Below are 13525 nucleotides of genomic sequence, written 5' to 3' on the forward strand. Positions count from 1 at the left end.
ATCAAGTTCTCTGAAAGCAAAGCCTGTGCATTACTCTTGTTCGAATTCCAAAACACTCAGCAGATGTTTTGAAATTATGGCCATTAAAAACCGTCATTGGCTTAAATTATTAAAGTTGAAAAAATATAGTGATGCATTAGTCAGAACTATTTTGGTTGCAAATCCATCTAATTTAGACCCAAAGAGAATTGTTTGGGGCTCATACGAACAAATTATAGAAAAGGAAAACTACCTTGCCACAGACATGGCCACTAGTGGTGTACCGGTTTCTATCCTCTAAGCTTCAGCACCAGAGAGAAAGGAATCTTCTGCAACACTCACCTCGACACCTGCACCTGTTTAAAAAATACCAGAAAAAAAGTTTCTGACTGCCCAGCTTAATTCACTGATTCGCTGAACTTTTGACAGTAGTTAAAGTTGAGCATAAGAAGGTAGCAGCGCCAGTTAAAGACCTCATGGATAAAATAAGGAATCATGTGTGTGTGTGTGTGTGTGTGTGTGTGTTACAGTACTTTCTCAGAAAATGAGAGAAGGGATATGATATAAACAAATATTTAACGTCCATTATAAGTAGTGAAAGGTTTCAGTGATAACTGATTACTGTTGCATAGTTGATTAAAAACAAAAAAAAAGGAGGAGAGGAAAATTTTAGTCTATTAGTATATAAACAGAATTTAGAACAAATGGTATCAATTGTTTCCCATTCCTATTACTGTTCTTTCTTCAACATTCCTAAGTTGGCAGGTTCAGATTTTGCATAGTTTATGTAGAAGTAAGGCTATGTAAAACTGTTGATAAATTTCCCAGATTGATATAAAAAAGAAAAAGACTGCTTAACTGTTTGGGAATCCAGTATTCCATGATGGTTAAAACAGTGTTACTGAATATACATTTTAGCCTTTCTCATGTAAATTAACTTTTTTACTTTCGGGCATCATATTTCTCTCTTCTACTTTTATTGTTGGAAATATACATATTTATACATTTTTTCATTTATCCCAGAGTATCATATATACATGACAGCAAGAATCATAGTCTCAAGTAACCATTAATATAATTACCAGAAAGACAACATAAATGAGTAGGAAATAAGGTGATCTGAGAAGTGTCTACTCTTGAAATGGGCAGCTGTTATGCTGCTCCAGCCAACTGTTCCATTGAGGGAAGGCAGATGAGTGTTGTTGAATCAGGTGGTTCCTTATATCAAAAAATTTCAGAAAGTCAGGGTTATATACGAAACCTCTTGATTTCTATATATGAGCCACCAACTCACATTTTCAAGTGCTGTACATACCAGACAGAGCAAATCTGCAGGTAAAATCTAACCTGCTGATTTTTTATTCTGTTAGATAGGTTCAACAAGTACTCATTGAATGAATGCTTATGTACAAAACTAATGATCTGAAAATCAAATCATGGTTTTCTATTAATTACAGTCCAGTTGTAGAGACTACTTTCTCCAGAAGAAAATGTTGGCATCAGTTCTTTAAAATTCTGTTTAAAATTTTAATTTTTATAAGAGAATCATTCTTTTGTTAATCGGAGGCATAGGTAAATATAATCCTAAAATTTATCTCTGAAGAAGTTAGTAAAATGGATTATCAATTCACTCTTATAGATGCCTTTCATATGTTATTAAAAGGATAATATAGCTAGCATTTATTGGTATTCTTGTTTATTTCTTCCTACTTAAGTAACACAAAGTTTAAATGTTTAAATTGCTCAATTTAATCCTTGTCATGAAGACATTTAAAACTGCTGTCGGCCATACTGATATCTCTTTCTTTGAATTTCTGCAGCCCTTATTTGTTGTATGTCATTTAGTGATGTTTTCAAGCTTCAAGGAGTTTCTTAACTATAGAAGTGAAATATCTATACAGTGAAGCAATGGACAGAACAACAAACTTGCTATTAGGAGATCCAGTCAGATTCAAATTCATTAATTGTGGGACCTTGAGAAAGGAGAGAAAATGGTCTGCTATGTACTTCAGCAAAAACTCCAGCAGTGATCAACTGAGAGAGGGAGACAACAGAGGGAAATCAGGCTTTTAGTTGTCCAAGTAACTGTCAACTGTCAACTTTCCTGTTAAAGAAAGGAGATAGATAAGAGAACCATGAGTATTGATAAAATCTACTATGAACAGCTGTTGGGAGAAAGAAAAGAATAAAAATAAATGCCAAGATATGTGAGTAAAAGATATTTTATCATTTAAAAAGCTATACTTAAAAAATAATGTGGAGTACTTAAAGAAAAAAATAATAATATGACCTGGGTTCTATATAAATGCAAAATTAAAATCTATGACAAAAAAGCCCAAATAAAATGATAGAAATGGAAATATACTAGAAAATAAAAGGAAGATGAAAGGAACCTTACTTCTAAAGTTAAGAAAAGAAATAGAAGATATTGTTAAAAATCACACAATAAAGTTGAAAAGTACAATGTCTGAGGTGAAAACTATGTTGGATCAATTTATCAGCAAATTACATGACTCAGGAAAAAGGACTAGTGAATCTGAAAACAAAACAATGCAAACTATGCAAAAAGAAACAAGAAATAGAACCAAAAAGACTAAAGAAAAGAAGGGGAAAAGAAGAAGGTATTGTGGGGAATATAATATGTGTTTAAGTAAAACATATAACAATAACAGCATAAAAATGGGAGGAGAAAACAGCAGAATACTACTGTAAAATTCTGACACTGTATATAAGTGGTATAATATCACATGAAGGTGGACTCTGATAAGTTAAAAAATGTATACCATAAATTCTACAACAAGCACTAAAATTTAAAAAAAAGAGAATTACAGCTAATAATCAGCCAACAATTGAGATAGTATAAAATAATAATTTTAAAAGTATTCAATCTCAAAGAAGGAAATAAATGAGGGAAGAAGATCAAAATAAGGATGGAATCAACAGAAGATGAACAGCAAGATGACAGAACTCAGCATATCAATACATTATGTAATTATTTATAAACACTATAATAAGAAGGCAAAATTATACAATTGGATTTAAAGAAAACAGCAAGACCCAACTGTTCACTGCTTACATGAAATATATTCAATATAAAGAATCAAATAGGCTAAATGTAAATTGATGATAAATATACACTATGTTAATTGTAGTTGAAAGAAAACTGTAGTGGATATATTAATATCAGAAAATTAGATTTCAGAGCAAAGAATAATACTAGAGACAAGGGATTTTTATGATAAAGGGGTTAACCTCTAATCAAGAAAACATAGTATTCCTAAAGATTTATGCATCTAGTAAGGCAGTATCAACACACACACAAGGCGAAAATTAATAGAACTTGAGGAGAAAAAAATAAGTCCATAATTATAGTCAGAGATTAATAACAGAGCAGAAAACAACAAAACATATAAAAAATAATGAAAATCAATTAAATAAGAGGCTGAGTCTTTGAGAAAAATCAAAACAGTTGATGAACATCTAAAATGATGACCAAAAAAAGATATTCGATACCAATTAAGAGTATTATTAGATAAAATGGAAACCCTAACAAGAAGATAGCAACTACCAAAGCTCATTTAAGAAAAATAGAAAACTCTGTATAGACTTAAATCTATTAAAAATACAGAATCTGTAGTTACAAACTTCTTTCACAAAGAAGACCAAACAGTGAAAGTGAAAATCACTTGGTCATGTCCAACTCTTTGCGACCCCATTGACTATGGAATTCTCCAGGCCAGAATACTGGACTGGAGAGCCATTCCCTCTCTAGGGGATCTTCCCAACCCAAGGATAGAACCCAGGTCTCCTGCAGTGCAGGCAGATTCTTTACCAGTTGAGCTACTAGGGAAGATCAAAAAAGACCTATATAAATTGAGAGCAAAATCTATCTTTATGTATAAGATGACTCAATATTGTCATGATGTCAGTTTTTCCTTACTTGATCTGTAGAATCAGTTCCAACTAAACTTCCATCAATGTATTTTGTGAACATTAACAAACTGATTCTAAAATTTTTATGGAGAGAGAAAGGACACAGAATAGCCAAGACAATATTGAAGGAGAGGAACAGAGTTGGAGGACTGACACTATCCAACTTTAAAACTTACCATAAAAAAAAAAAAAAAACTTACCATAAAGCCAGAAAGACAGTGTGGTTTTGATAAAAGAGCAGACAAGTGGATCAATGGGACTAAATACAGAGCCCATAAACAGACCCAGAGGAACTAAAGAGCCTCTTGATGAAAGTGAAAGAGCTGGCTTAAAACTCAACATTCAAAAAAATGAAGATCATGGCATCCAGTCCCATCACTTCATGGCAAATGGATGAAGGAAACAATGGAAACAATGACAGACTTTATTTTCTTGGGCTCCAAAATCACAGTTGGTGACTGCACCCATGAAATTAAAAGGTGCTTGCTCCTTGCTAGAAAAGCTATGACAAACCTAGACAGAATATTAAAAAGCAGAGACATTTCTCTGCTGACAAAGGTCTGTATAGTCAAAGCTGTGGTGTTTCCAGTGGTTATGTATGCATGGGAGAGTTGGACCATAAAGAAGGTTGAGTGCCAAAGAATTGATGCTTTTGGTGTTGGAGAAGATTCCTGAGAGTCCCTTGGACATCAAGGAGATCAAACCAGTCAACTCTAAAAGAAATCAATCCTGAATATTCATCGGAAGGACTGATGCTGAGTCTACAATACTCTGGCCACCTGATTCGAAGAACTGACTCATTATAAGACCTTGACGCTGGGAAAGATTGAAGTCAGCAGGAGAAGGGGACGAAAGAGGATGAGATGGCTGGATGGTATCACCAATTCAATGGAATAAATTTAAGCAAACTCCAGGAGATGGTGAAGGACAAGGAAGCCTGGCTGTGCTTCAGTCCATGGGGTCGCAAAGAGTCAGACATGACAAAGCAAGAATAACGGAATAACGTGAAAGGCAATCTAGTACAGCAAACAAAGTCTTTTCAACAAACAATGCAGAAACATCCACATACAAAACAAAAAGAAATCTGGACACAGAACTTACTACACATCACATAACTCAAAATGGATGACATACCTCAATGTAAAAAACACAAAACGATTATAAAACCCATAGAAGAAAACACAGGAGAAAATCAAAGAAAACTTCAAGTCTGATATCTTAATTTGTGAAGTCTATAAATATACTTCATGATGAAGTAACAGAAATTCTACACAAATCTTCTAGAAATTGAAAATAAGGGAATACCTTTCAACTGATTCTATAAGACCAACATCACACTGATACCAAAATTAGACAGACTTAAAACTACACAACAATAGCCCTTATGAACATACATAAAAGGATCTGAAACAAAATTTTAGCACATCTAATCTAACATTGCATGGAGGAAGACTACATCACTACAAAGCAGATATTACCCTGGTGATGTAGCCCAATTAAACAAGCAAAAATCAATGTATTTAATCATATTAACAAAAAGATAAATAATCAGACAAAAAGCATCTGTCAAAATCCAACATCCATTTCTAATAAAAAATTTCAAAAAACTAGTAATAGAAGTCAACTTCCTCAATCTGATAAAGGGAATCTGAAAAATCTACATCTATCATCATACTTAGTAATGCCTGGTAAAAGTCTGCATGAAAATCTAACTGATCACCAACAAAACAAGAGTGTCCACTCTCACCACCTCTATTCAACATGGTATTGCAACTTCTAGCCTTTGAAAATAGAAAAATAAGTAAAAGGCATTGAAAATTAGATAAAACAGTAATAATATCTTTGTTTATAGGCAACATGATTATCTATGTTGAAAAACTGCTAAAACGTATTTTTTAAAAAGCCACTAGCACCAAAAAAATGAGTTTAAGAAGTTGTAGGATATACTTTAATATTAAAAATTAATTTTGTTTATATATACTAAAAATAAACAATAAAAATAACAGAATACCATTTACAATTACATTAAAAATATAAAATACTTAGGGGAAAATCTGTCAAAATCAGGAAAGACCTATACCTTGAAAACTTTATTTATTAATGATGACCTAATAAAAAATAATCTAAATAAACAAATGGATAAACACTGTCAATGGATCAGAAGACGGAATAGTGTCAAGATATCACTTCTCCCCAAATTAATGTATGCTGCTGCTGCTGCTGCTAAGTCACTTCAGTCATGTCCAACTCTGTGCGACCCCATAGACAGCAGCCCACCAGGCCCTGCCATCCCTGGGATTCTGCAGGCAAGAACACTGGAGTGGGTTGCCATTTCCTTCTCCAATGCATGAAAGTGAAAAGTGAAAGTGAAGTCACTCAGTCGTGTCAGACTCTTCGCAACCCCATGGACTGCAGCCTACCAAGCTCCTCCATCCATGGGGTTTTCCAGGCAAGAGTTCTGGAGTTGGGTGCCATTGCCTTCTCCAAAATTAATGTATAGATTCAACATAATTCTAAACAAAATTCCATCAAGTTGTCTATAAATACTGAAAAATTGATTTTAAAATGCATGCATGAAAAAAAATAAAATAAAATAAAATGCATGCATGAACTCCATGACTTAGACAAAACAACTTTGAAATGTTTGAAATTCAATCCTGTCTGATTTCAAGTCTTTTTACACAGCTACAGTAATCAAGATAATATAGTATTGTCACAAAAATAAGCAAAAATGGAAAAAAATAGAGATTCCAAAAACAGATCCATAATATATGAATGAAATATTCTGACAAAGACACAAAAGTAACTCATTAGAGAAAAGATTTTAAGTAAATGGTACTGGAAAAATTATATATTTATTTGCAAAAAAAAGATTCTAATCCATATTTTGCAAAAATTAATCAAGATGGATCAAAACAATCAAGCTGGATCATGACCTTATCATCAAATCTAAGACTAAAAATTAAAGGAAAAAAGATATGAAACCAAAAGCACAATGCATAATAGACTAAAATGATAAGCTAGGTATCATCAAAATAATTTCTACTATTCAAAAGAAACTGTTTAGGAGAACAAAAAGATAAACCACAGAAGAGGAGAAAATATATGTAAATCATATATCTGATGAAGGACTTATATATGGAAACACAAAGTACTTTGAAAGCTCGATAATAAAAAAACACACAACCCAATAATTCTCACAAAAGATTTGAACAGAAAAGTCACAAAAGAAAGTATGGAGATGGCAAGGAAGTAAATGAAAAGATCCTAAATGTCGTTGGTTATTAGGGGAAAACACACTAAACTGGCAACAATATTGTCACTAAAACCTATCAGAATGATGATTGAAGTTAAAAGACTAACCGTACCAAGTGTTGGCAAGAATGTGGAGGGACTGCAACTTACAAACATTGCGGACTGGAATGTGAAATGGTCACTCACTTTGGAAACCAGTTTGACAGGTTCTTAAAAAATTAAACATACATCTGCCATAACATCCAGCCATTTAACTCCTAGGTATTTACCCAAAATAAAAGAAAGCACAGAAGAATAAAACAGTACATACCATTAAATTCCATTAAATTTATGTAGAACTGTAGAAAATGAAAACCAATACAGAATGATAGAAGGCAAAGCAGTTGTTACTTGGTGATGCAAAGAAAGAAGTCAAGAGAAGTGGGAAGGGAGGGATTAGCAAGGGGCCTGGGGAAATGTGTGGGGATGATGGATATGTCCACTATCCTGATTGTTGTGAGGTATGACAATGTATAAACAAACCCAATCTTATCAAATTGTATATTTTAAAATAGACCTTGCATATTGTATGTCAATTATTCTCAAACTGTTAAAAAAGAGAGAGATGCATCCCTATCAATCTAAGGACATGTGATAGAAAAATTTTAGAAGAGCTTTCTCTCCTGATTACCACAATCAAAAGTAAATGTCAAGTTTGAAACAAAGTAATGGCCCACAATTTTCTCCAAGTCATCCATCCTCAATCAAAATTCCTTGCACAAACAGAAGTAAAAATTTAGAATGTTAAAAAAAGGTCCTCTGATAATGGGCAAACTTTCTCATGGAATCTCTCCAATACCGAATGAGATTAATAAAATCCAGTTCTCTGTCTGAATTAATGATATAACAGTTTCTGAAACATTCTTACTTTAAGTCTTTGATCATTTGTCTCCTGAGCATCGAATTCCTACTCCTATTTTCTACTCCATCCAAATGCCTATGATTCCTTCATAACACATCCCAAATGCCTGATACTATGGCTGAGCTGTACACAAACAAAAACATATATTAACTATCTGTCCCTTTATAAGCAAAGTCTTCTGATACCAGTTTTATTCCTTTAAATTCCATTTGGCATCTCTCTTAAGCATAATTTATTATATTATGCATCTTCCTATGTTTAAGGTCTTTAAGGGCAGGAACTCAATTGTACAAGCACTATGAAGTACTTTGCATTCAGTCAGTTCTCAATAAAATCCGTTAAATCAGATAATTTATGAATAAAAAGAGTTAAATCAGCAGATACTAACTAGGATGAGCTCTTAATTACAGAATAATAAGACTGCATTGCTGTCATCAGATTAGGCTATGATACTGCAACAACCTTTGCCTACAGCTCAAAGAATGTTAGAGTTGAAATAGACTTTAGAGCTCTGCAGATCAATCTATTCGTTTTTAACTGAAAAAACTGACGGCCAGAGAGTTTAAGCGATTAGCCAAGGATAAAATAAAGAGTGCTAGAACAAAGACTAAAACTCATGCCTGCTAGAGATAATGGAACAGATAGGTTCATGGACAGGCTTTAAGAGATAGGGTAACTCCCCCAAAATGCATAGCTGCTAAATTTTACATATGTGCATGTAAACATCTTCTTGGGAAGAGTATTATATTCTCATCAGTGTCAAAAAGAGTTCATAATCAAAACAAAACTGAGAAAAAGATTTTTTTTTTTGGAGAATCACTGACTGTTATCGTCTAGTTAAGTAGTAAAGCTACTGATCAACAGGTCTGATCATCCTATATTCTTTATCACATCCAAGGCAAAAGCCAACACACATTTTGCCAGTGTAAACAGCTACTGTGCACAGCAATTCAAATACTTCAGGTATCCCTCTTTACTTTCCTCTAAGGATCCTTCAGTGTAGAAGTACTTCTGCAGTACTAATCAAAACAATTAAATCAAGATTGTGTGCTTAACAGGGGGATGGGCGTGGGAGTTAATGTAAAAGGAAAAAGTTGTATATTTCCTATCTTAAGAAATATTTCAAGGAGGTTATTTGGTATGTATGAAGAAAAAAGATTTAATGACAGACATCAAATAATTTACTATCATTGTCATTCTGATTTTAGGAAATCTATTTATCAAAAAAAATCTTCCAATAAAATGAATCTATGAGACTGATGATTCAATACAAGTACAAACTCAATGTGACATAAGGTTTCCGTAGATAATGAGCAATACTACTATGCAGACTAGATATTAATGTTCACTGCCTACAAATGGTAGCATTACTACTGCCAAACATACCAGACCACACTTAAAATGGAACTTGAAAACCTGTGAAAGTTACACTACTTAAAACAAAACAAAACACTTACTTGAAAATTTTAACAGAAGGAAATTAGTAGTAAGAGAATTGGTTAAGGAGATTAAAAGAAATAAATAAATAAACATACTGAAATTTCACTCATAGTACTCAAAAAAGTAAAGAATACTCAGAAATGTTTTCATCAAGAATGGTCACTGAACAAAGCACTAAAATTTTATTAGAGGATATAGATTCCCCCAAATGGAAAGATATTTAATGGTTTTGAATAAGAATTCTTAATATCACAAAAAAGTAAGTCTCTCAATGTCACTATGTATCTTTAATGAAATCCCTATTAGAATCCCAATTTTTGTCCTTTATCAGATAAAATTACCTTAAATTTATACAGAAGGATGCTGCTGCTACTGCTGCAAAGTCACTTCAGTCGTGTCCGACTCTGTGTGACCCCATAAACGGCAGCCCACCAGGCTCCCCCGTCCCTGGGATTCTCCAGGCAAGAACACTGGAGTGGGTTGCCATTTCCTTCTCCAATGCATGAAAGTGAAAAGTGAAAATGAAGTTGCTCGGTCATGTCTGACCCTTAGCGACCCCATGGACTGCAGCCTACCAGGCTCCTCCATCCATTGGATTTTCCAGGCAAGAGTACTGGAATGGGGTGCCATTGCCTACTCCGATACAGAAGGATAGATGCCCAAAATCTGAAGGAAAAAAAAAGTTGCTGGAAGGCTCTATTATCAAAATCATGGATTTACCGTAATAACAAAGTACATCAGATAATATTATTATCAGATAATTAATCTCCTCAGTAATGAGACCAGTGAGAAGAAAGAGGTCAATGGCTTAACAAAAACCATTTTGTACTGGCAAAACTAAATATATGTCTTGAGGAATGTCAAAAAATTGCTATTTCATATCTTGTCTTCAAAAATTTAGGATTAAGATTTGAGTATAAAAGAATAAAACAATAAAAATCCCATAAGAAAATACAGTACATTGTATTATAATATGGAGATCTGAAAGAATTTCATGATCAAAATGAATTTACTACAAAATTATAAAAGAAAACAGACTTATTTGTTCAAAGCTTTGAAACTTTTTAATGGTAAAAGATATCAGGAACAAACTCAACAAACTATAAATTTAGGGAAAATATTAAATAAAGAGTGTAATTAAGCTCTATGTTATGAGGAATACTTAAAACTTGGTAAGGCAGATATGAACAGCCCAATAGAAAAATGAGCAATTAAGTGGCTATTTATATATGAGATCAAATTTGGGGGAAAAAACATTAAACAGAACCTCAAACTCAGAGATTTGTAAATTAAAGTGAAAGTGAATCACTCAGTTGTGTCCTACTCTTTGTGACCCCATGGACTGTAGCCCACCAGGCTCCTCTGTCTATGGAATTCTCCAGGCAAGAATACTGGAGTGGGTTGCCATTTCCTTCTCCAGGGGATCTTACCAACCTAGGGATCAAACCCAGGTCTCCCACATTGCAGGCAGACTCTTTACCAACTGAAAAAACATTAAACAAAAGCTCAGACTCAGAGATCTGTTAATTAAAGTACAAACAATCATTTCCCACCTATCAGCTTGCAAACATTTAAAAGAGAGGTTACAACTATTAGTGTAGATGAGCTAAAACATGTATTCTCATACATAGCTATGCTAGATGGTTAAAAAAGTCATATTTAAAACAAAAACTAGCATTTCTTTAAAATATGTACCTTGCTGCTGCTGCTGCTAAGTCGCTTCAGTCGTGTCCAACTCTGTGCGACCCCATAGACGGCAGCCCACCAGGCTCCCCCGTCCCTGGGATTCTCCAGGCAAGAACACTGGAGTGGGTTGCCATTTCCTTCTCCAATGCATGAAAGTGAAAAGTGAAAGTGAAGTCACTCGGTCGTGTCCGACTCTTAGCAACCCCATGGACTACAGCCTACCAGGCTCTTCCATCCATTGGATTTTCCAGGCAAGAGTACTAAAAAAAGACATATTTAAAACAAAAACTAGCATTTCTTTAAAATATGTACCTTAAGTGTTTAAAAATATTTATTTTTAATTACCCATGAATAGTATCATTGAATACCTTTTCAACTGATATCTAATACATATTTAGGCACTTCCCAGGTAGCTCAGACAGTAAGGAATCTGCCTGTAAGGCAGGAGACCAGGTTCATTAATATATCTTAATGAGGTTATCTATGAGCAATATGGCTTCCCTGTGGCTCAGCAGTAAAGAATCTGGCTGTAATGCAGGAGACACAAGAGACACAAGTTGGATCTCTGGGTTGGGAAGATCCCCTGGAGGAGGAAATGAAAACACATCAGCATTCTTGCCTGGAAAATCCCATAGACAGAGGAACCTGGCGGGCTACATCATGGGGTCACAAAGAGTTGGACACGACTGAGCACACACTTGCATGCACAATGAGCAATTTATTTTTGTAGAATTAGAAGGAAATAAGATATCCTAAATTATATCTGACTTCTAAAACTGACTCAATTTTGACCACAGCTTGAACAATACTGTAACAATGCAAACATTATTTTTTCTATCTATATTAGGCATAGTTTAAATGGAACTGTTAGTAGACTCTCGGCAGTTTTTGTGTAACTGCACAGTACAAAAGAGAATACTCTTTTTCTAATGCTCAAACTCTCAGAAACATTGTTTGAGACTGTCACTAGGGGGAAGTCTTGTTTTCCAGAGGCTAAATTTAAATTACCATAAATCTTACAATTGTACACTTTTATGAATAAATGTATCTCAGAAGATACAATTCAAAACACAAGACAAAGCCCCACCTTGGAATTCAGTCATAAGGTTCTGAAAACACAACCAGTCAATATTTGTAAAATATAATATCAAAGGTAATTTTAAGTTTCATATCATCAATAGATCACAAAGTTTCCTCGTGTAAAAGAATAAGCCATATTTTACTTTAAATAACCTATAATTAGGGTATTTTCCTCTTCAGCTAAATGTGGAAATCACTCAACTCTTCATTAAACTCTTTCTGCATAGATACATAATATATAACCAACGACCTTTCTCCATTAATTGATAAAACTCCTTTAATTTTTCACCACCGTCATACTACAGTTGTTTCTTAACAGTTTCCATAGAAATACTCATGGATAACAGTGAAAGAACTTGTACAGTTCCTTAGAACAATTATTCACCTATTCTATGATGTTTATAAACCAAGTAAATTAAGTCTCTTTAGCTCACTGCCTTTCTAGTTTTAATCCCTCCCCAGAGGAAATCTATGTGTGGGTAATTTTTGCTCTAGGGCACTTACAGATTTGTTCCTGATAATAAGAACTGAACAGCTAAGTTACAGAATGCAAATTCCTGCTCTGAAAGCATATTTCTTAATGCCTTAACTGCTATTATTTCAAAAACAAATTAAACAAGTTCTGTTGAAAGCCAATTAACCAATTTAGGAAGCAACTTAATGCAAATCACTGCCTCTTACTTTCACCCAACATGATGTTTTGTGATTCTAAGATGTCAGTCTTTAAATGCATATCTATAGTTAGCGACTGTTTTAAAGTGACCCAAGGTGCCTACACAAACATTCCACTGGGACGCATAAGTTAAACAAAAGTTTTGATTTATTTTTACTTTCTACCTCTGCATCTTCATTCTTTCAGAGTCCTATTATAAACAAAATTGAGAAAAAAAAATGTGTAAAAAGAGCACAGAGCTAAGAATCATCAGAATGAGATTATAATCCCAGGTTTATATCAAAGAAACTGTATTTGGTCCAAACACCAGTCAAATGATAAGGAAAACATCAATTACATGATAAGGTCATAAGGAAAACTATTCCATAAATTTAAGATGTTATGCACCTTTTGAAACAAAGTTTATGTATATGGATAATTTTTCTATTTTGTTCTTTAATTTTCATAGAACATTTGTCCTGACTATAAGGCATTGGGGATTAATTTCAACAGAAAATATTTAGAGATACCTAGCTAAAAGACATCTGATCTTTGAGACTTCCATCCCTTCCCTACCCAGAGTTTCTTCAGCACCTCTT

At 33.8% G+C, this 13525-nt stretch overlaps 1 protein-coding gene across 2 annotated transcripts in view; it reads right to left on the minus strand.

The window, feature by feature from the left end:
* NAALADL2 (N-acetylated alpha-linked acidic dipeptidase like 2) overlaps positions 1–13525 on the minus strand; it is a 1546902-nt gene that overhangs the window by 1502538 nt on the left and 30839 nt on the right. The window contains exon 2 of one of the 2 annotated variants that reach the window (XM_027540668.1): positions 233–335. The exons of the other annotated variant lie outside the window; for it this stretch is intronic. The gene's annotated coding sequence lies outside the window, so the exon portion shown is untranslated. The remainder of the gene's footprint in view (positions 1–232; positions 336–13525) is intronic. 2 annotated transcript variants of the gene reach the window in all.

The sequence above is a fragment of the Bos indicus x Bos taurus genome, chromosome 1 (genome assembly GCF_003369695.1).
Source record: "Bos indicus x Bos taurus breed Angus x Brahman F1 hybrid chromosome 1, Bos_hybrid_MaternalHap_v2.0, whole genome shotgun sequence".
Taxonomy (NCBI): Eukaryota; Metazoa; Chordata; class Mammalia; order Artiodactyla; family Bovidae; genus Bos; species Bos indicus x Bos taurus.